The sequence below is a fragment of the Capra hircus genome, chromosome 3 (genome assembly GCF_001704415.2).
Source record: "Capra hircus breed San Clemente chromosome 3, ASM170441v1, whole genome shotgun sequence".
NCBI classification, from domain to species: Eukaryota; Metazoa; Chordata; class Mammalia; order Artiodactyla; family Bovidae; genus Capra; species Capra hircus.
The window spans coordinates 32723631-32745823 of record NC_030810.1 but is presented as its reverse complement, the minus strand read 5'-3'; positions in this window follow the sequence as shown (position 1 = coordinate 32745823).

The window sequence follows — 22193 nt, the reverse complement described above, 5'->3', positions numbered from 1 at the left end:
AGTGATCTAGTTTCATTCTTTTACAAGTGGTTGACCAGTTTTCCCAGCACCACTTGTTAAAGAGATTGTCTTTACTCCATTGTATATTCTTGCCTCCTTTGTCAAAGATAAGGTGTCCATATGTGTGTGGATTGATCTCTGGGCTTTCTATTTTGTTCCATTGATCTATATGTCTGTCTTTGTGCCAGTACCATACTGTCTTGATGACTGTGGCTTTGTAGTAGAGCCTGAAGTCAGGCAAGTTGATTCCTCCAGTTCCCTTCTTCTTTCTCAAGATTGCTTTGGCTATTTGAGGTTTTTTGTATTTCCATACAAATCTTGAAATTATTTGTTATAGTTCTGTGAAAAATACCGCTGGTAGCTTGAGGGGGATTGCATTGAATCTGTAGATTGCTTTGGATAGTATACTCATTTTCCCTATATTGATTCTTCTGATCCATGAACGTGGTATTTATCTCCATCTATTAGTGTCCTCTTTGATTTCTTTCATCAGTGTTTTATAGTTTTCTATATATAGGTCTTTAGTTTCTTTAGGTAGATATATTCCTAAGTATTTTATTCTTTTCATTGCAATGGTGAATGGAATTGTTTCCTTAATTTCTTTTGCTACTTTCTCATTATTAGTGTATAGAAATGCAAGGGATTTCTGTGTGTTGATTTTATATCCTGCAACTTTACTATATTCATTGATTAGCTCTAGTAATTTTCTGGTGGAGTCTTTAGGGTTTTCTATGTAGAGCATCATGTCATCTGCAAACAGTGAGAGTTTTACTTCTTCTTTCCAATTTGGATTCCTTTTATTTCTTTTTCTGCTCTGATTGGTGTGGCCAAAACTTCCAGAACTATGTTGAATAGTAGCAGTGAGAGTGGGCACCCTTGTCTTGTTCCTGACTTTAGGGAAAATGCTTTCAATTTTTCACCATTGAGGATAATGTTTGCTGTGGGTTTGTCATATATAGCTTTTATTATGTTGAGGTATGTTCCTTCTATTTCTGCTTTCTGGAGAGTTTTTATCATAAATGGATGTTGAATTTTGTCAAAGGCCTTCTCTGCATCTATTGAGATATTCATATGGCTTTTATTTTTCAATTTGTTAATGTGGTGAATTACATTGATTGATTTGTGGATATTGAAGAATCCTTGCATCCCTGGGATAAAGCCCACTTGGTCATGGTGTATGATCTTTTTAATGTGTTGTTGGATTCTGATTGCTCGAATTTTGTTGAGGATTTTTACATCTATGTTCATCAGTGATATTGGCCTGTAGTTTTCTTTTATTGTGGCATCTTTGTCAGGTTTTGGTATTAGGGTAATGGTGGCCTCATAGAATGAGTTTGGAAGTTTACCTTCCTCTGCAATTTTCTGGAAGAGTTTGAGTAGGATAGGTGTTAGCTCTTCTCTAAATTTTTGGTAGAATTCAGCTGTGAAGCCATCTGGACCTGGGCTTTTGTTTGCTGGAAGATTTCTGATTACAGTTTCAATTTCCGTGCTTATGATGGGTCTGTTAAGATTTTCTATTTCTTCCTGGTTCAGTTTTGGAAAGTTGTACTAAGAATTTTGTCCATTTTTTCCACGTTGTCCATTTTATTGGCATATAATTGCTGATAGTAGTCTCTTATGATCCTTTGTATTTCTGTGTTGTCTGTTGTGATCTCTCCATTTTCATTTCTAATTTTATTGATTTGATTTTTCTCCCTTTGTTTCTTGATGAGTCTGGCTAATGGTTTGTCAATTTTATTTATCCTTTCAAAGAACCAGCTTTTGGCTTTGTTGACTTTTGCTATAGTCTCTTTTGTTTCTTTTGCATTTATTTCTGCCCTAATTTTTAAGATTTCTTTCATTCTACTAACTCTGGGGTTCTCCATTTCTTCCTTTTCTAGTTGCTTTAGGCATTTCTACACCTATTTTTTATCATCTCTCTTCATTCACACTGAGAAGTATTTAGATTTCCCTAAATGTAATCCATGCTTACTACCTCCATGTTTTTGCTCAGTATGCTCTCTATCCTATAAATGTCCATTTTAATGTAAATCCGTAAATGCTTAGCCATTTTAAGGCCTAGATAAAAATATTTACTTTAGCCTTGCATTACAAGTGTATGATCCACAAATCCTAAGAATTTCTAATTTGGGATTGGAAAAGATCTTGCTTTAGGATTGTGCTGATTCTGGGTTTGAATTTTGCTCCACTACATCCTAGCTGTGTAATCGTGGGCAAGTTAGTCAGACTTTCCATGCTTCAGATTTCTTATCTGCTAATGGAGTTTCTATCTACTTCTCAGGGTAGGGGAGTTACTGAGAGTTCTCTGGACAGTATCTAACACATAGTAGGCACTCAGTACGTGGTGATCCTTCTTTTTCCTTCTCCTAAAGAATAGGGTATTTGTATGTTACTTGCCTAAGTCCCATACACAGTGCTTGACACATAGTAGGTGCTCCATACCTACTATATAGGTATTATCATTATAAAGTAATATAATTTATTCAATTACAAGTGCATAAATTGTTGGGCAGATACATGAAAGTGTGAAATGGAGTATGGTCTTCAAAACATACAAATAAACCTGGACTTTCTAGGTGTATAGCTTCCAGGTAATTGCTATTTTATTAAAGTGTCTATTTTGCTGTGTTTCTTTTGGATCCACCATGAGAAATGAACATCACCCAGGTCCTTGTGTAGGAGAGGGTGCTGTATATCACTACTGCTTTTATTTCTCCTTCACCTGTCTCTTTCCCTTTGAGCAACTCTCCAATGACTCCACGCCGTTCTGTCTTGAGTTCATTGACCAGGAGATGCTGAAGACAGGTTATCTCCTGAAAGGATAATGCCAAACATGATTGACGTGTTTTCCGTTTCTGAGCCCAGTCTCCATCACCCACCCTTGAGCGACAAACACCGAAGATGTAGCTGACATGCTGAACTTAAACAAGTTCTGTAGCTTACTCACTGAATTAAGTCTACATCTGCAGCTGGTAAAGTGGGGAAAGATTAATAAAGTACATGTTGAAGCTTGAAAGAATAATTAGCGGGATGTTATATGTTTTGGCTGCAAAGCCGTCTCCACATTTAGTCTAAAGTAAAACCTTTCTTCTAATCCTTCTGTGGATGAAGGATTGGCTTGAACTAAATTGGTTTTCTTTGTGCATTTTGAGAGGTTTTTTTTAGTGTTATCATTTTTAAAAATTATTATTTTCCAAATTTCAAGTAAGCTTTTAATCAGCCTCTTTGTGGGATCTGCGTTGTTTCTGGATTTGCCAGCACTCTGCCATGCGATTAGCTGCCGCTTGGGCCCTGATAAGAGAAAGCACTTGAATTGTGGGCTGTAAAGAGTTTAAATCACATCTTTCACGGGGGCACATTCCGTCACTATCTGGGCTGCTAGGGTGGCTGCCAGCAGCCCACCTCACCAAGATGGAGAGTGAGTTATTGGTGTACATAATAAACTAACATCTGTACAGTGCATCTCAGAATGGGTGTCAGGGAAACTGGAAGACAAAGCAGGATGGCATCATTAGGGCCAGATTTAAGACTCCAATTTGTGTAACATTTGCATAACAATGCACAAGAGCAAGGATTCACTGTTCTCTTTCAGAATTCACGTGTTTTACCTTCACAGGAACATTCCTGAGGGAGGAGAGGCAGAGATGGGGTGCTTGCCAGAGGGATTCAGTCTGGGAGGGCATCCTTTCTGGAGGCCTGGGATTCACAGAGTAGGTTAGGAGTCCCCTGTGCCCTGGATCCGCTGAGCTGCCCCATGCAATCTCTTCTTTGGCCCCCATGGGTGCTCTGGGACTTCCTTTGTATAGGTACATCTTTTCTGGCTCTGAGTTGGTGCCTGTCAGTCAACAAACATGCCAGGAGCATCATAAGGTCAAAAAAAGCCTTGAAGTCCCTTGGGGTCCAGAGATAGGAATCCAGATCATGTTTCAACCACTTTCTCCTTTTGACCCTTTGCTAAGGTGATTCCCCTCTATGAACTGAAACTTCTGTGGTAGGAATGCTCTTAATACTTGTATGATTTTACAGTTACTGAGAGCTGATTTTATGACATAAGATACTAAGCGTGTTTCATTCTCACAACAGTCCTCTGAAGTTGATGATTCTGTTTTTCTGTTTGTTTGTTTGTTTTGTTTTAGTTGACATATAAGGTGTTGACTGAAAAAAAAAACAGTGTAAGAGTTGTGAGTTAAGTTTTATTGGGGCAAAATAAGGACTATAGTTTGGGAAACAGTATTTCAGATAGCTCTGAGAAACTGTACCAAAGAGATAGAGGGGAAGGTCAGTGTTATAGATGGATTTTAGTGAAGGGGGTATGTGCAGGCAAGCACACATTTTAACAGAAGCTTGCTGCTAGTGATGAGAAGCAGATGTCACTGTTAGAGATTTTTTAATGGCTTTCTAGGTACAAGGAAATGCAGGAATTGGGCTCATAAAATCGTCTCCTGAAAATATCTCTCTGAAGGCCTGTCCTGCCAGTTTTTCCCAGCACAGAGTGCCTCATTCCTGATCTCCACCGTGAACTCCTTTGAGGGGCTGTTGAAGGTCAGCAGCTACAGCACCTCGTGATTTCATGATTGAATCCTTGTAGAGGTAGATGACAAGTACAATTTGTGGTCAACAGAGGAAACAGAAGCACCAAGAAGTAACCTATCACTCACACACCCTCTGAGTGACAAAGCCAGGGTATTTCAGCATCTTTTTACCTCTCATGGTGGAGGCTCAATAATGTCAAATTGGTAGATGCTTACTGAGACCTCTGGGTGCTAGGCACTGTGACAGCAGGTACTGGGGATTCAGTGGTGCAGGGAAGGGAGCACAGGCTTTGACTTCCGGGGCCTCCTGGAGGACTTAAGAGTGGAGGTAAATAGGACACACTCCCCGAGTGCCAATGTTCTGGTTCCAGGCTCCCTGCCTCTGCTTTACCGCTGCTGTGGTTATGTGGGGAGAACACAGGCTTTGGAACTCAATAAATTTGGTTTTGAATTCTGGCTTGGTCAGAATTCTCCTTACTTGTGTATATTTGGGCAAGTCTCTCAACCTCTCTGAACCTTAGTTTTCTCATGGCAAAAATAGCAACTACAAGTATTTCATAGAGCTGTTGTGAGAATTAAATGATGTACTTGGGCCATAGATTTCTTTTTTTTTTTTTAATTAGTACAGTATATAGATTTCTTTACATACTGTCTTGCCACAGATTAATTTATCAACAATGGTAGCTATTATTATTAATCAACCACTATGACTCACATGAGGCTGAACTTCAGTAACCTGAAAGGTCAAAAAGGATCTGCTTTTTCTATCTTCTTCAGTATTCTTGGATCTTGAAGCACTGATTTGTTTTTTTTCTTTTTCACCAAGGCCAGGTTCACAGAGCCCCTCCTGGCCACAGCCAGCTGTCTGGGCATCCCAAATGAGGACTCCCAGGAGGCTATAGTCTGTTTGCTGATTCCTCTTCAAAGCAACCTCCCTTGAAGATGCAGATGTAGCGGAATCACAATGTCCTCTGGCCATACACTCACCAGGCACTCAGCACTGTGAAGGCATGGGCCTCCTGAATGATAATGATCTGCCCCAATCCCAAATGATAATGATCTGCCCCAATCCCAGCCACTGGCCCTGGGTCCTGCGTCTCAAACTCTGGCCTGGGCCTTTGGACAGACTCACAAGTTTCTGCCCTACCTATAATGCCAACCCCTGCCCCCAAGCCTTCCAACTCTAGTAGCAACCTTGCCAGGTTTAGAAGGGCAGGAACATGAGAGATCTTATAGGGTGATGCAAATGTTCTTAAAGCTGATTTGTGGTGATGGTTCCACAACTGGGCAACTGTCTAGGAATCATTGAATCATGCAGATGAAGTGGGTAAATTCTATCTTATATATTTGGGTTGGCCACAAAGTTGGTTCAGGGTTTTTCTATAACATCTTACAGAAAAACCTGAAGTAAATTTTGACCAACCCAATAAACCAGAGTGTGATAAAGTTATAAACTAAATAGCATGTGAGGATGCTAAAAAAAAAAAAATCTGTTTCCTCATCTGGGAAACAGGGTAGCCAATATCTTACAGGTGGCTGAGGAGGCTGATATAAATTTTATTTTCAGTGAGAGGAAGTATGACTGTGTTAGAAGAGAAAAAAAGCTAGGCTGTTCATAGGGGGAGAAACTATGAAAGTATTTATCTTCCATGCCTCAGGAGACTGGTTTTAGGTTTGAAATGCATGTAGCATTTTGTAAAGAGACTTTTTGAGCACCTCTCTGCAGTAGGGCCTGACTGCCTCGACCCTCCTCGCAAACCTTCTGTGAAATGGTAGTGAAAGAGGAGTCTGATTGAATACATGTGAAATATTCATTCACTAAACTCCAGGCATGTGTAGACAGTTTTCCCCAGATAATGTCATTCAGGTCTCACAACAGCTCTGTCAGGAAGCTTCCACCTCTACAGATGGGGAAACTGAGGCTCAGGGGTCAGCAGTACTCCCTGGCTAGGAGGAAGCAGAGACAGATCTCCTAGGCCTTTCTCCCCTCTGCAGGTGGGTGGCTGGGCGGGGTCAGAGCTGTTAAAAATGCAGATTCTCAGGCCTCACGCAGATCTAGCAGATCAGGGTCTCTGGGAATGAGGCTCACAATCGTAACACACATGCCAGTTTCAGAACCACTGCCTCAACCTTGCCACTCAGTCCTGTGCCCAGATAGCATCACCAACTAAAGCAAAATCCCCCATGACTGCTGACTTTGGCTAGTTTCCCCCACAGGGAGAGGAGTGGATCTCTGTTCCCTATGCCTTTGCCCCAGTAGCAGGTCTTGGGCAGCCTCTAGGATGGCATCTCTGCCTGAAGCTGCTGCTACTGCTGCTGCTAAGTCGTTTCAGTCATGTCCAACTCTGTGCGACCCTACAGATGGCAGCCCACCAGGCTCCCCCATCCCTGGGATTCTCCAGGCAAGAACACTGGAGTGGGTTGTCATTTCCTTCTCCAGTGCTTGAAAGTGAAAAGTGAAAGTGAAGTCGCTCAGTCGTGTCTGACCCTGCTAGACCAGTCCTAAAGGAAGCTCTTTATAAAAAACCACCTTGGCATAGAGGAGTTGGTCTGCTGCAAGCGTGCTCTAAGGACTTTAGATGCGTTAATTAATCATCCTATCAACTCTAGGAGGATAGTTCTTTTAAAAAGTTATTATTTGCTGTTGTTCAGTCACGCAATCATGTCTGACTCTTTGTGACCCCATGGACTGTAACATGCCAGGCTTCCCTGTCCTTCACTATTTCCCAGAGCTTGCTCAAACTCGTGTCCATTGAGTCGGTGATGCTATCCAACCCTCTCACCCTCTGTCATCCCCTTCTCCTCCTGCCTTCAATCTTTCCCAGCATCAGGGTCTTTTCCAATAAATCGGCTCTTCACATCAAGTAGCCAAATTATTGGAGCTTCAGCTTCAGCATCAGTCCTTTCAGTGAATATTCATGGTTGAATATTTTTCCTTTAGGATTGACTGGTTTGATCTCCTTGCAGTCCAAGGGACTCTCAAGAGTCTTTTCCAACACCACAGTTCAAAAGCATCAATTCTTTGATGCTCAGCCTTCTTTATGGTCCAACTCTCGTATCTATACATGACTACTGGGAAACCATAGCTTTAACTAGACAGACCGTTGTCGGCAAAGTAATGCCTTTGCTTTTTAATATGCTGTCTAGGTTTGTCGTAGCTTTTCTTCCAAGGAGCAAGCAACTTTTAATTTTATGTCTGCAGTGACCATCTGCAGTGATTTTGGAGTCCAGGAAAATAAGATCTGTCACTGTTTCCATTGTTATTTCCCCCATTTTACAGATGAGGACATTGAGGCAGAGAGAACTAAAGTAGCCTGCAGTGTTGGTTAGTGGAAAAACCAGGAGGTGAATCCCAACAACTTGGCTCGCTCTGCTCCACCGCCTCTGCCCCAAGCATCCGTCTCTGTCTCGGCCAATGGAAGCAACCTAGGAACTGCAACTCAGTTGTTTTCTTCTTTGAACTTGTCTCAAAGTCCCTCAACCTTATTAATAACATACTTCACCCAGAAACTACTGAGTCCTCTGCTTTACACTATGTGTCCAGCAAACCCCACCTGTGTCCTTCTGCTGGCCCATAGGTTGAGGTCAGGATCTTCGAGCTAAAACAAGAGCTTCCAATGTCAAGTGGCACAATATCCCCAGCCCTGGACCACTCTGGAGTCTGAGCGGCATTCGAATCCCAGCTCTGCCATGAACCATCTGTGTGACCTTGGCCAGGGCACTTAGTCTCCATTTCTGCAACTGGATGATATATTTGTAATTGTAGAATGGGCATGCATCGACACATATACGTGTCTGATACATGAAAAAGAAAACATACTGCTTCTGATCTCTGTGGTGAAGGAAATGGCAACCTACTACAGTATTCTTGCCTGGGAAATCGCATGGACGGAGGAGCCTAGCGGGCTACAGTCCATGGGGTCGCAAAGTATCAGACACGATTTTGGGGCTGAGCATGCATGCACTGACCTCTCTGGGGTGACTGTTAAGAATGAATGTAAGGATGTAAGGAAGAGAGGCTTTCAGAAAACTGAGAATTGCTCTAAAATGTGAGTGAAACCTTACTTCTGGTTTTCCCTGCCTGTTTTTCCCAGCTCCTAGGTTCTGACTCTTTTTGTGGCTCCTCTGCCTCGGCAGGAATCTATCTCCATTTCAAAAGCAGAGTTCTGGATGGCCTAGCACCAGGTCTTGGATGAACTGCATATGCTAATTTAGTCCTCAGGTCTTTTGACACCCACCTCCCACTTTCCAGAGTTGAGCTGGGGGTAACCAAGGAAGACAGAGGCTGGCGTAAAGAGAGATGGTTTCTGGACTTAGAACCAGGTAGAGCGAAACAACCAGGCAGAGCAAAACTAGACAGTAGCTTGAGAAGGGGCCGTGTCAGTTTCTGCTTCCTGTTTGTAAACTTCAAAGCCTACAGGTGCTCGGAGCAGTCATCTGACAGTGATGACCGGCAACATCTCCCCAGTGGCCACCCTGCGCGGGAAGCATCCACAGATGCCAGTCAGAAAGCAATGACCCAGTGGAATTTCAATCTAAGCTGAAGGCACTGACATGAACCCAGGGTGCGGGAGAGACAGGTTGAATGCTGAAGCTGACGCACAAAGAGCAGAGCAGTGCAGACCCACACAGGTGAAATTCACATAATCTAAGAGGGCTAACAAGTTGGGTTAATGACAGTTTCTTCATTTGAGTCCTATGTTAGATAAAGCTAGTGAATGGCATGTTTAAAGAAAACCTTGAGCACTTGGGCTAAATGAAGAATTGTCTGGTAAAATGAAGTCTCTCCCATTCACAATGCATGCTTTAAGGAATCTCAATTAGATTTCCATAAAATTGAGGGCTGCCTATCCAAAACATGTCAGGAAAGGGAAACCATTAAGCTGAGGCTTCTTCTTTGAGGTTTCTTTCATCAGTGAAGCAGAGAGGCACACGATATACTCACAGTTGGAAGCAGAAAGGAGTTAGATGATGCCCACTGTGCTGTGGTCCTGATGCCAACCACTGGCACACATGCGACTCCATCAAACCCCTAACATTACCTGGAGATGGAGGGACAGGTATACCTGTGTCACAGTTGGGGCCCGTAAGTCTCCCAGGTTTTAAGAGATTTTTTTCCAAATAGATAGAGATAATCAAATGAACACAAATATGATGACGTTTGTTAATTATACTCATAGCCATACACATATTATATGTCAGACACTGTCATGAGCACGTCCATGTATCTTAATTAATTCTTCGAACAGTGATCCAATACACTTGATAGTATTATCCCCATTTTACAGATAAGGAAAAAGATTCAAAGGTTAAATAAGTAGCCCAAACTTAGAGAACTTGTAAGTGGTTGAGTTAGGATTCAAACCCAGGTCAATCTGATCGGTGTCCTTGTCCTGCAATGCCTTAGAGCAGGTCTTGGCTTCCCAGTCAGAGATGGGCTGGGTCACAGTGGAAAAGCACCAGATCCTAGCTACTAGACCAGTGGTCAGTGACAAGGACCCTGGTCCTTCAGTTTTGCAGAAAAAATTTTCCACAAATACGGAAAGTAATGAAGCAATTATTTATTCCTAATAAAAGTACAGTACATGTGGAGAAACACATGGGTGGACTCAGAGAAATAGTCCCTGAGTTGCTCCCACATGGCAGTTTAAATCACTTATGTGGGGTATTTCCTCCAGACTTCCTTTGGCCTGTCATTTTTATTTGCCTAGTTCATAGTCCATGTTTGGTATATCTCAGGATCTTCCCTTCTGTGCGCACACATCTCTTAGCAAAGATGGATCCTACTGAAAAGGCGTCTGGGTAGAACATCCCTTGACATGACTCCCCTTTGGCCTCCCAGGAGCCTCTTCTGCACTTGTGTGGTTGGGGAGGTCTCCTGACTTTGGGACTGAGAAATATGTGGTCTGTGCAGGGTCCAGCCTCCTCCCTTAAATGCTCTGTATTCTTCTCTTGGATTTTTAGTCAATAGAGAATGAATCTCCAATTGCTTTACCCTGGGGGGCCCATCTGCCTCCTGCCTCATATCTGAGTCCAAACTCTCTTATTTTTGTGTGTTTCTGTTTGCTAGATATATGCTCTCTAATGTTCTCTGTATGCTCTGTGTCATTTGGTATCAGGACATTCATTTATTTAACGTGTTGTGGGCCCCCTATATAAGATACCTTGCATTCTATCTGCTGATTTCTTTGCCTCAGGTGCCCAAAGAGAAGCTGTTATTGCTGCTTTATAGATAATGATTCTGAGGCTCAGAGAGAGGTAATATTAATAACTACGCAAATCTCATAGATGATGAGCCATAAGCCAGGTCTCTTGGACTCAAAGCTACATCCTCGTAGAGACCAGAAAAGAAAAGGATATGGATTTCGGGCTGATGGACATGTATAACATGGCTGGAAATAGGTAGGTTTAGAAGCGTACTATATTTCAGAACTATACATTAATTTGTAACCTAGAGATACCAAAATATGCATAGTACCCACAAGTTTAAAAGAAAAGTCTCCTAAGATCAGAACGGAGGGCCCTGTCAATTCATCAGCTGAGGGGGAAGTCACAGGCTAATAGAAAAAAAGAGACAAACTGGGACTTAAGTGTTTTGGATGACTTAAGACTCAAAGTCAGCGTGTAAGTTTCCTGTGCATGCTACAACAAATACCCACAACCACAGTGGCATAAAACAATAGTTTACTCTTGTACAGTTCTGAATATCAAAAATAGAAAGCAAGGTATGAGCAGGGCAGCACTCCTTGTAGAGACTGTTACAAGAGAATCGGTTCCTAGCATCTTCTAGCTGCTGCTGCTGCTGCTGCTAAGTCACTTCAGTCGTGTCCGACTCTGTGCGACCCCATAGATGGCAGCCCACTGGTGGTTGCCAAACTTCCTGGGCTTATAGACACATCATTTCATTCTCTGCCTCCACCTTCCCATTTCCTCCTCCTCTGGGTTTTTGTTGATTTCTCTCTGTCACCTTCTTATAAAGACAGAAAGATTGCATTTAGGGCCCAGAAGGATAATCTCCCTATTTCCATGTCCTTAACTTAATGACCTTGCAAAGAGCCCTTTTCCTTATAAGGTAACATTTGCAAGTTCCAGAGATTAATGCTTGATGTCTTCGGGGTCATCGTTCTGCCCACCACCATCAGAAACAAGGCCATAGTTCTCCTTGACAGTGGAGGGATCATCTCCAATCTTTATGCTTTCATATTTGGGGGTTCTCCTATTCTCCGAAAAGAGTGATGATACTCCCTTTCCAAAATCATGCATCCTCACAGCTGGTTCTCACACTTTTACTAAAAGGCAAGGTGCTGGATAAGACTTTACTGAGACAGATAAAAGTGGACACAGGGGATGGAGAGAGCAAATGAGGGGCCAAGGCAAGGACTGGAACACTGAAGGGGCAAGGAGAAGAGAGAGAGAAAAATAAAGGAACAAAGAGAAAAGGGAAGAGAGGACAGGATCAAGAGCAGGAAACAAAGAATGATTTAGACAAAACTGAAGAAAAATACAATAGAAAGTTTGAGAAACTGGGGAAGAAGAAAAGAGGGAGGGCAAAGAGAAGATGATGGGGGGAAATACTGAGGCAAGGTGGGAGAGAAAGAGATTTGACGAGAGCTGGAGCGATAAAAGACCTAAGACAGGGAAGAGAGAAACACAGCAGGTGGAAAGGTAATAAATAGGAGAGGAGAGGAGCATTGAGGGAGGAGAGACAGGCTGTGGATGAAGCAGACAGAGAGGGGAGAGAAAGACAGCCGACTCGAGCTCACGCTGTGAAGGAAAATATTAAAGGCGTTTGGTAAGGTGACAAACGTCTCGATGTTAATATGCTGAAATAAATATAGCAGCTGCAAGTTACAAATCACATTCATCGGCTGTTACAGTCTGGTAATTGTCCATACAGACATTTTCTTTCTGGTTCCAGACCCTGGCTTATCAGAGGACAACATGCTTTTGAAATGCCACATTATTTTGTAAGTACATTTCACGTCCAAAAGTTCCACTAAGTATGATATACTGAAGACTTATTTAGTTTTCATTCTGTATAGCTCCCAGGCTCCAGCACAATGATTTTTAAATGGCCATTTTGATCATCAGTTTCCTGACATGCAAGGGCAGGACAGGCCTTCCCACTGGCTGCTCTCCAAATCCATCACTTAGCCCCCTTGCTCCCTTTCTTCCTTCCTCCTTCTCTCAACACTCCCCCTCTTTCTTTCTCCTTCTTTCTCCTCCCCTATTTGCCTTTCTTTGTTTCTCTCTCTCCCTTCTCTCCTTCATTTCTCCCCACTTTTAAGTGTCTCTTAACCGTGAGTAGTGTCTTTTCAATGTGAAACTGTAGACCAGCTTTTCTCAACCTCGGCATGACTAACATTTTGTGCTGGGTAATTCTTTGTTGTGAGGGTTGTCCTGTGCTCAGAAAATTTTAGCAGCCTCCATGGCCTCTACCCTTAGATGGCAGTAGCAGCTCCATCCCCTAACTGTGACCACCAAAAATGTCTCCAGACTTCACCGAGGGACTCTGCTGCAGGTCAGGGGGTTGCAAAATCATCTTTCGTTGAGCAAGACCCTATTCTGTAGTCAGATAGATTCAAACGCTAATACCACCCCACCATTCCCTGGCTGATCATAGGCAAATCCTTTAAACTTTTAAATGCAATAGTATCACCTGCAGGGTTTGTTAAACCATAGAGTACTGGACCCCATCAGTGGAACTGGGCTGGGACCCAGAATGTTCATTACTAATACAGGCCCAGGTGCCATGGATGCTAGAACAGGATTGCACTTTGAGAACCTGTGCCCTGCCTCTAACCAAGCAGATCTTTAGTATCGTCACCAAAATATAGAGTTAATAAGGCTTCCTTCTCTGGCTTGTTCTACAGATTCAGAGAAATAATGTATCTAAGATACCTAGCACAAGATTCTGGTCCACCCTAAGTGATAAATAAATGATAGTTCATAAAGAAAGTTTCCTTAAAGGAGGGTTGGTCTTTGGCAGGAACTGTGAGGATTAAAAATCTATATGGATATATTCACAGCAGCACATAGATATTAACCATTTTTTAAAAGAGGCTCACTGGCTTTTTAGCAACAAAGCACATGTGCTTATTAATAAATCTGTCTTGGCGGGATCACTCCCCTGCAGTGATAGAAGATTAAATGATATGAGCCACCATTGCACCTTGGATCCTGGGAATCTAAAATTGATATATCCACACACACGCTTGTTAAATCCAAGGAGGAGTATCTGTGGATAATGTTGCCTAAAATTCCTCTAATTTCTTCTCCTCAGTGAAAGAGTGAGCATTTCTTGTATCTACGATGTGCCAGGCAATATGCTAGATTACAGATGTATGTACATTTGTTCCTCAAACAAGGAGAAAGTTGTCTCCTTATTAAGAATAAAGAAACTGGGGTGCACAGAGAGGTCAAATAATTTGCCTGATGCCATCCAGCTAGCAAATGCAGTGCCAAGATGGCACCTCTGCTCCACGTGACTGCCTCCTACACTCTGTCCGCTGCTACAGGTGCTGGTGGGCACAAATAAGCACCTTGCTGTTGAATGCTATAAGCTGTAAGATGCTATCAGCCCAGTGTCTTGAGACTCTTGTTCTCATGCCTGTTTCTCTAGTCAGAATCTTGGTTTCCTTTTTGAGAGTAAAGGCTGTGCTCTCTCTGTCATCCTGGAGCCTAGTCTAGCATAGTGAAATTCACATAATCAGCACTCAGTGTCTGGACGGTAAATGAATAAATAAAGGACTCGCCCAATCAATGGATCAGGCAATCAGGCAGTCGGTCAGGAAATGCCACTGAAGCACCATCATATTACACGCCAGGAGTTCTCGGTTCTGGTTTCAATTTCCCACACGTTTATGTGCCATCTTAGTGAAAAAGTCACTTTCTCTTCTGGAAATTTACATGTTGAAGCCCTAACACCAAATGTGTCTATATTTGGAGATGAGGTCCTTACATAATTATGGTTAAATGATGTCCTAATCTTAAAAGAAGGGGTCCTCATCTGATAGGACCGGTGGCCTTATAACATAAGGAAGAGAGAGAGAGGAAGGAGAGACAGACAGATGGAAACAGAGAGATAGAGACAGACAGAGAGAGATGTCTGTTTCCTTGTATGCACAAGAAAAAGCCCACATGAAGATACAGCAAGAGGGCGGCCAGCTACGAGCCAGAAAGAGAGCCCTCACCAGATATAGAATCTGCTAGTCACACAGAGTCAGACGCGACTGAAGTGACTTAGCAGCAGCAGTACCTGGATCTGGGACTCTAGCCTGTAGAACTGTGAGAAATTAAACTTTTGTTCTTTAAACTGCCCACCCTATCGTATTTTGCTATGACAGCCCAAGCAAACTAATAGACTCCCCCAGTCATATTTTTCTAATTTGTGAAACAAGAAGAATTTAAATTAAACTATTTCCAAAGAATTTTTTCAAGAGCATGTCAGTTTACAGCAAATATTAATAGGTATGCCATCAAAAAGAGTTCTGTGGTTAAAAGAGGTAGGAAATCCCCTTCCTGAAAATCCATGAGTGTATATAAAGTCGGTTGTAAGACTGACTTTTCACTTTTCACTCTGAAAAGTGAAAGTGTTAGTTGCTCAGTCGTGTCCAGCTCAGAAGAAACCAAAAGCAGAAACTCTTTGATCTATTTAACCCAACAGTTTTCTACCTTGTTAAGTAGGTAGTATATTATTCCCCCTATCTGTCTCATTCTTTGTGTGTTGTTTTCTGTCTGTTGTTAGTAGAAGAGGGAATTGAGGTTAAGACATATTGAAAATTTGCCCCCAGGCCCATAACCACAGGTGGCAAGTTCAAACTTGTGTCCGGCTATCTTGGAAACCCAAGCTCTTTTCAATGTATAATTTAGTATCTGATTTCAAGCATCCAGTCCAAATGCTTCTCCTGTGGAGGATCAGAAGTGGCAGGTTGGGGCAAATGCGTAGAGTGTTAATAATATTATTTGCTACCATTTACTGAGCATTTGTTATATTACAGGCACTGTTCTAAGTACTTTAGACATATGAACTCATTTGAAATTCACAAATAGTAAGGAAGGTACTATTATTATCTCAGATTTACAGCTGAGGAAACTTAGGCATCCACTTAAATAAGTTGTTCAAAGTCACATGGAAGGCTAGGAAATGGTGAGATACAGATCTGAACCCAGCCCGTGCTGGTTCCAGGTCGACCCAATCCTATATATATATATTTATACCCTACTTCCTCTGGCAGTATGCACAGCATTTCTATAGGGGCCAAGGAGAAGTTATAAAGAGTTAACTCAGAATAGGCAAGAAATTTCTAAGAGAGTCTATGACAGACTCTTATTCTTCTTCTATCTCTATTTTTCAGAAGATAGACCAAATAAAGGGTTTTTTATAGATACCGTTTTGTTTCTCTTCTGGCACTGATCATATTTAATACAATGATTTGCTCACTTGCAAGGTTCAAGCGGGAAGAAATGATGTATCCAGCCCTATGTTCCCCTGCCTAGCTTGGTGCCTGGCAGACAGCATACGCATAGAGTTGTTGAGTTGAATTAGGGACCCATGCCAGCAGTGGGGCCCTTATCTGGGAACTAAATGAGATCTGAATGACCCTGATTCTGCATTCCATCTTGCCCAATGGCTCACCAGGTAAAGAATTAACCTGCTAATGCAGGAAATGCAGGAGATGGGGGTTTGATCCCTGGGTTGGGATAATCTCTTGGAGGAGGAAATAGCAACCTGCTCTAGCATTCTTGCCTGAAAAATCCCACGGACAGAAGAATCCAGCTGGTTCAGTCCACGAGTCTGCAGAGTCGGACACGACTGAGCACGCATCCACACTGCATTCCCTCAGTGCTTTCAGGGTCAGATTTTGCTGCTGGTTGGAAATTCCAACATCCCCCTGCCCTCAGCCCCCAGCCCTGCTCTCCTCAACCCTCACTCCCAGCTTGGCAATATTTCTTGATGTTGAGTTGCATTAGGCTGATCACTGGGGGTCTCCCACCCCAGTCTTGATTCTTTGAACTCTCCAGGGTCACCAGTAGCACTGTTCTTCCCAAGAATAGCTTACCTTTAAAATCTGTAAAGAAGAGAAAATACTAACAACCCCCTGTTTGAGAAAAAAAGGGGCGGTAAAATACTTAGATGCTAATAGTGAGAGAATCTTAGAAACTATTTGTCCCAACTTGTGATAAGACTGAAGCCCAGTGAGGTGAATGATTGACAGAAGCTTATGCAGGGCTGGAATGGGAATTCACTTTTCTAAATTCTCAGATGTACAGTTTTCTACTCTTCTGTGTTATTGTCACGATCAGAAGTAAGATGCTGTCAAAGTGACTTGACATCTATGAAAACAGCTTGGATCTGCCAGAAAGGAACAATGTAAGGGCTCACAAGTGATAGTCATGATTTTGAGTAAAGATGGGGAACATGAATTTCAATCCAACAAGTGAAATTAAGTTTCTGAAATTTCAGATCCTTAAGAAACAGGACTCCTCTACGTTAATGGAATACACTTTGTTATTGATGGAATTTAGCCTGAACTCTCATTTATCAAACATCTATTATGTGCTAGGAACAGCCCTAGGTTTTTAAAAAATACATAATCTCATTTAATTCTCACTACAACTTTTAATGGGAGGCAGCGTTATCCTCATTTTTCAAAGGAAGGAAGTAGGGTGTGTAGAAACTCAATGACTTTGCCAAGGTCACTCTACTTAGTTATGGTTAAATTCAAGCTTTTATCCCAGATCCTCCAGGTGCTTGGGCTTCAGCTCCTTTTTATCCCTGAAATATCTGATACTCTTAATAACAGTTTGATGATATCTTCTGGCCTCATTTTCCAGTCTTTAAACTTCCAAAGTTTTCAAGGTTACACTCTAACTCCCTAGTCCCTTTCCCCAGAGGGTCTTGATTTTGATAACTGCGAGTTAAGGTTTGTTTGAATAATCCATTACCGTAGAGAAAATTACCTTCTCATTATGAAGTATTCTGTGTCACTTTCATACTAATTACTCTAACAGTATTTATTGAGGATTAATGACTGAGCAATATTTTATTAATAACCAACTGGCATTTATTATTGCATAAATAATAAATAGACAGAGTGCCTCATTAAATATAAATGCATTTTTTATTTGGGCACCTTCATCAAAAGTGTTGCCCAAAAATGTTTGCATTGATTAAAAATCTCATTAAAATGGTTGATTAATTTTGCCTTTATGCCCCAACCCCAGAATAGAGTCCCTGGCAATTCGTACACAATAGGTAGACTTTGCGATTATTCATCAGCCTGTCAGGAGAGGCCCCTTTAACAGTGCAAGGCTCCTATGCCTCAGTTGCCATGAGAACCTTAATTTTTTGCCTCTTATTTTGTTATAGTTACATCTGCAGTGCTCACCTGGTGTGAAGGGGTTCCTGTATTTACAAGCTTGAGGAACTATAAGTTGTTCCTCTGAGATCATGGACTTAAAGAAGAAACATACTGTTGAAATGGTCTTGCCTCTCATTTATAGCCAAGGAAACAAGTCCAGAGAGGGGTAGAAAACTTCATGGATGTCACACAGACTGTTATCAGCAAAGCAGGTCCTCTGACCCACAGGGTTCTTCCCACTGTTCCACCCTGCTCGGTTCCAGGAGTTCTCTGGGCATAGTCTCTGCTTGAACCGAGGGGCTCAGCCATCTGCCAGGCTTTACTGAGTTCCTTCCGTTTTCCTTTCCCTTCTTTATTTATGGCTGTGCTGAGTCTTCGTCGCGGGCTCTTCTCCAGCTGTCGTGAACGAGGGCTGCTCTTCGGTACAGTCCTCGCGCTCCTCCTTGCAGCGGCTTCCCTTATTGCAGAGCGCAGGCTCTTGGGCGCGCGGGCTTCAGCAGCTGTGGCTCCTGGGCTCCAGAGCACAGGTTCAGTGGTTGTGGCGCTCAGGCTTAGCCGCTCCACAGCATGTGGAACCTTCCCAGACCGCGGATTGAACCTGTGTCTCCTGCATCGACAGGCAGATTCTTTACCACTGGCCCACCAGGGAAGCCTTTCTTTTTTTCTTTAATCACTAAATAATCCAAATATCACATAGCTGCCATACCTTGTTAATAGTTACATTCAAAATTTGCAGGTTGAAAGCCCCTCCCCCCAATTCCATCACCTTTCAGAGTTGCCCACCTTGAGAATCTCCAGGTATGCCTAAGGGACACCCACCTGTTCTCATAAAACTAGTCTATCTGTGACATCTGTCATATCTGCCCCCCTCTCTCACTGGTCCAAACCCTACCTTGTTGCTCTCCAGTCTCCAAGCCCTGGGAAGAACCCTCTCTACAGCTTCCACAGTCATGCCTGTTAGGAGAAGGCAAGTGTCCATGCAGAGCTGCTTCCTTCCCATGCCCCAGATCTCCTGGTCCTGCAGACGGTGGAGCGAGCTGGGCATCTGTGCAAGAGCAAGGCCCATATCCCAACTCCGGCCTCACTCTGAGCATCTGGGCCCCACAGCAGCTTAGCCTACATTGCAAGTCTCACAGTCTCTTATGGACACAACTGCTTAGCTTCTGCCTCTGCTTTTCTGCCCACATGGACTCCAACCAAGGCTGGAAATTAAGTGCAGGGCAGGTGCCCTCCTCTTCCACTTTTGTCCTCCTCCTCACCCCAAAGGCTCTGGTTCCAAATTCCTTCCTCTCTCAAAGAAAATAATAAAAGCTTTTACAGATATAGAGGAAAATATAGTGGTTACCAGTGTAGAGAAGGAAAGGGGAAAGGAGCACTATAGTGGGGGAGGGTGGTAAGAGGTCCAAACCATTAGGTATAAAATAAGCTCTAAGGATAAATTGTGCAGCATGGAGAATATAAACAATATTCTATAATAACTACAAGTGGAGTATAGTCTTTGAAAATTGTGATCCACTAGACTGTGTACCTGTAAGTTATGGAATATTGTACAGTAAATATACTTTAAGAAAAGTTCTTGTATACGTTATCAAGATCAGCGGATGCCCAGAGAAATCTCCAGCCCATCACTTCCCCATCCAAACTACGCATCACTTTTGTCTTGACTGGGATGCCTTGCTCTACACACACTTCAGTCCCTTTACCCTGTACCTTTAGCTGCTAGTCTTTCCTTACTAACCAGAAGCCCTGCCCCTACAGCTGTTACTATTGTTAATTTACACTGGGAATTAAAGCATGCTTCCTCTAGCAGTAGGCTTGCCTGTGTTCCCCAATAGACTGGGATATTTTTTTAATGGCAGAGATTGCTTTGATTTTAAATATTATTTGTATTATTTAAATTCTGTAACTTCAGTACTTAGCCCAGATTCTGGTACATAGTAGGACTTTCAGCGATACCAGTTAAATATTTTTGAACGAATGACTAAAAGCCTGTTTCCACTGGAGTTGAGACGGTAGGAGTCAGTCCAGCCAAGCTTTCTTTGACCTGAGCATTGGGCTGAGCATTGGGCTGAGCTGTTGAATAAAGGTCTAGTCCAATTTCTAGCTTGAACCAGCACAATGAGCTCTAAAACGTGACATTTGCATCTATTTCACTAAGAATCTTGCACTCTCCCTATCTCCCCAAATCCTGTAACAATAGAAGTCCTCATTCCACTAAAACTGTGTCATTTCTTTAGCGTTTTGAGGGTTAGAAACTAGGACAAGACTATCAGCCAAATGCAGCGGGTACCAGTGTACTGGCTGTATATCTTATCAGATATTCAAAAATGCAGCAAGAAATGTCACGGGGAGCTTTCAACAAAAATATTTAATTAATAGCAACAGCTACAGAAATGAATAACAGCATCCAGGCAATTACAGCGTTCAATAAAACAGCTCTCCGAGGATGGGGTGGCAGCAGATTACTGACTGATGGACTGCATTTAAATGTGTTATCTGCTCATTGGAAAGACCCCGGTGGGCCCCTCCCCTCCAAGACATGGCCAGCAGTATTATTATTATTATATCTTTCTTCTTTTTAATGGAGTAACAAATTGAATTATCTGGGAGAGTGGTCAGAGATTTCTGACCCTCTCAGAAATATCCATAGATTCTGTGGTCCTCCCAAACAATATTGGGGTGACTGGAAGGATAATAAAAAATACCCTAGGGCTTCCCTGGTGGCTCATTGGTAAAGAATCTGCCTGCCAATGCAGGAGACACGGGTTCTATCCCTGGTCCAGAAAGATCCCGTATGCCGTGGAGCAACTAAGCCTGTATACCACAGCTACTGAGACTGTTCTCTAGAGCCTGGGAGCCACAGCTGCTGAGCCCATGAACCTCAGCTGCTGGAGTCTGCATGCCACAGAGCCATGCTCAGCAACTAGAGCAGCCACCACAGTGAGAAGCCTGTGTACCACACCCGAAGAGCAGCCCCCAGTCACTGCCCACTAGAGAAAAGCCTGCACAGCAATGAAGACCCAGCAAGCCAAAATTCTTTTAAAAAATAATTATTTTATAAGCACTCCACGTGTGGTGGCTTAGTGGGTAAAGAATCCACCTGCAATGTAGGAGACGCAGGAGACCCGGGTTCGATCCCTGGGTTGGGAGGATCCCCTGGAGGAGGGCATGACAACCCACTCCAGTATTCTTGCCTGGAGAGTCCCGTGGACAGAGGAACCTGGTGGGCTGCAGTCTATGGGGTCACACAGAGTCAGACATGACTGAGCAACTGAGCACGCATACATGCAAATGTGGTTGCTTTAAGGTATGTTCGGTTTAGTTCAGTTCAGTCACTCAGTCTTGTCCGACTCTGCCCATGGACCCCGTGGACCCCAGGGAAGCAGCACATTAAGCTGTGAGTGCTCATCAAGTGTTAATTGAGAGTCAGTAGGGAAACTGAAAGTTCTAGTCCTGGGTATATAACCTTGGATAAGTTCTGTAAATTTTAGGGTAATTTTCTTACTTGTGAAATGATATATTCTAGGTTTGCATGTGTGGGCAGTGGGAAAAAAGTGTTTCATGGAACTTCTAATATTAATACACTAGCCACCAGGACACCTTGCTCTTATTCATGATATGGTAACAGAACCTTTCTTCATATTCTGCATCACCATTTCCATAAGCATTTTTTTTAAGGTCTCAAAACAGCCAGACAGACTCGCAAAGGTACTTTGGAAAGAAATCTGAGGAAACTGATGGCTGGGTAAAGTCTCTAAGCCGCAACTTGTTTAGTTGCTAAATTATGTCTGACTCTTTTTGTGACTCCATGACCTGTAGCCCAAGCTCTACTCCTCTATCCATGGGATTTCCCAGGCAAGGATACTGTAGTGGGTTACCATTCCCTTCTCCAGGGGATCTTCCTGACCCAGGGATGGAACCAGCATCTCCTGCATTGGCAGGTGGATTTTTTACCACTGAGCAACCAGGAGTCAAGGAAATCAACCCTGAATATTCATTGGAAGGACTGTTGCTAAAGCTGAAGCTCCAGTACTTTGGCAACCTGATGCAAAGAGCCGACTCATTGGAAAACACCCTGATGCTAGGAAAGATTGAAGGCAAAAGGAGTAGAGGGTGATAGAGGATGAGATGTTTAGATAGCATCACCAATTCAATGGACATGAATTTGAGCAAACTCTGGGAGATAGTGGGGGACAGAGGTGCCTGGCATACTACAGTCAATGGGGTTACAAAGATTCGGATACCACTTAGCAATTGAACAATAATAACAAAAATGTATACTGAGGCTTACCTAGTG